The sequence below is a fragment of the Lupinus angustifolius genome, chromosome LG10 (genome assembly GCF_001865875.1).
Source record: "Lupinus angustifolius cultivar Tanjil chromosome LG10, LupAngTanjil_v1.0, whole genome shotgun sequence".
In the NCBI taxonomy this organism is placed as follows: Eukaryota; Viridiplantae; Streptophyta; class Magnoliopsida; order Fabales; family Fabaceae; genus Lupinus; species Lupinus angustifolius.
The window spans coordinates 9,229,155-9,231,728 of NC_032018.1; positions in this window are offsets into that span (position 1 = coordinate 9,229,155).

Genomic DNA, 2,574 nt, shown 5'->3' on the forward strand with positions numbered 1-2,574 from the left:
GGGATCACGAGTAAGTTAGCACCTTTATCAATAAGTGGAGTTTTACGCGTAAGATGCATTGATGACATGAAAAATACAGAATAAAGTATTTTTGTTGCACAAAAATGTCAACAAAAGTATGTATATTCAAATAATTTATCAACAAAAGATAAAAATGAATAACTGAATGATGCTTTGTAAAATATGATGACCACGTAAAGATTGTATGAAAGGTAAAAACGTGATACTAGAAATCAATGATTTGATAATGTGATTGCTTCAACAATCCAATTGTTATGATTTGAACATATGAAAAGAATCTATATCAAGAGTACAGTAAAACTATTTGCTTGTGCTTGCCAAGCACTAAGAGGAAGCATTTTATAATAGTCAACAATTTAAGGACGTAGAATTATGTTTTTTTGAACATCAAAATAAGGACACAATATGGTGTCCCTGAATTAATGAAATGTGTTTCCAAAGAAATAAAAAGTAAGAGACCAGGATAATATTAGAGGAAAAATATATGCATTGAAAATTTGAGTTTTATACATTATCATTGTATCATTTACTATTCATGTTTAATCATCATTGACTCATTACAAAAATAATACATATAAATGGTGGATGATATACTAAAGTCTCATTTGGTTGAGGTGAGTATGAGACGAGAGAAAAAGAAAAGAGAGAAAGTGAGAGAAGTTTACACATTTCTCCTCTTTGGTTGTGGAGTGAAAGAGAGTAGACTAGTAGAGAGAAAGAAAAAGGTGGGTCCCATGACAAATTTTATTCTCTCCATAGATGAGAAGAAAGTGAGTTGAGAGAGTGAAAATTTACAAATGCCTAAATTGTCCCTATTAATTTCACACTATCACATACATGGGCAAAATACATTATTGTGGAGTTCTAACCATTAAATATCATATAACCGTTTAGATGACACTTTTGTTTAATATTTTTAACTATTTTAAAAGTATAATTAATGTTTGCTTTCGAAAAGTTGAAATAAATGCTAATTTATTTACTCATTTTAAAACCAAAATAAATTTTTATACTTAAAACTTAGAAAATAAAGTTAGTATATAATTATTTACAAGGATAAACTTGTATATGCATAAAAAACTCACATTTTCTTTACCATTTTTTGTTCACTCATTTTTATTTTACTATTATTATATTTATCATTTATCTCCAATGATATATCCCTAACAAAGTTGTGAGTCATACATGGAATTAAAAATATTATTGTTTGTGTGTCATCATCACTATGAAGGTTAATCTTAAATATTAATCAATTTATCTATTAAATATTTCAATTGTAATTCAATATTATTTTTAGACACTTTAATTATTTAATCATTTACATAAAAGCATATATTTAGTATTAACATTATATTTCTTAAAAACTTTAACTAACATTTAATTTTAATCTTGAAAAATATTATTAATGTGAATAAAGGTATAATTGTCTATTCAATAGGTGAAGAGATAAAGTCATGTTCTTTCTCTTCTTTTTCTTTTCCTTTTCTCTTCTACCAAACAACCCATAATTCCACTCCTTTTTCTCACCTCTTTCTCTCTCCAAATCCTCTTTCTCATCTCTTTCTTTCCTCTTAACTTCTTCTCATCAGCCAAAGGAAGGCTAAATGTGTATAGATCTTTATATGGGGAGTAACTATATATTTCACTCTAAATATTAATAGCGTCGAAGCAATGTTTAAAACTCAATATTCAAATAAAAAGAATAGTCTTTACTCTAATTGCAGACCACATCACCTGGTGCGGCTGTAATATTGTGGTTGTGGTAGCCACTACAACTATATCACACCGTAATTGCGATGTGACTCCAAATCACAATTATGCGGCTGCATCGGGCTGCAACGCAACCACATAAGGCAGCATTTTAACTATATTAGGCTGCATCGAATTCAACAATAATTTTTTATTACAAAATAATTCATACCATAACGATCACAATCTGCATTGTAACGACCACAATGACCAAAATATAATAACCATAACTGTTACCACAATTGGACCACGATATAAAACACAGAGTAAGGATTATACTTTGTAGAGAATATGAGAAGAAACTTACATAACTTACTGAATGTGCTTGACTCTCTGTCATAAACATTGTTTAGAAACTTACATAACTTAGTTATTTAATTTCTAAGATAGTATTTCTCTGAAGAATTGCTGGGTTCTCAGTGTTGATCTCGTTAGTGTTAAACAGGGTGAGATATTGTTTGACCAAAATATTTGTTATTATTACCAACAACGAGTGGTTATATTGGTATAAGACATGGACCGTACGCCAATAAAGTGTTGATTTAATGGGGTAAGATCTACTAAATTCTTAGAATGATTAAAAAATTAAAAGTTCAATTCCTGAGAATCATACCTATTGGGAGTAACAGTCACATAATTCAAAATGAATTAGTTTAGTATCAATAGGTGAAAGGATACAAAGGCAGGTGCCGTACAATACCAAAACTAAGCTAAACTTCCATGCAGAAAGCAATAACACTTGCCTAGAGCCACTTGCACTTGCACATTATCCGCTAAAATACTTTACTCTCTTATATTAAATAT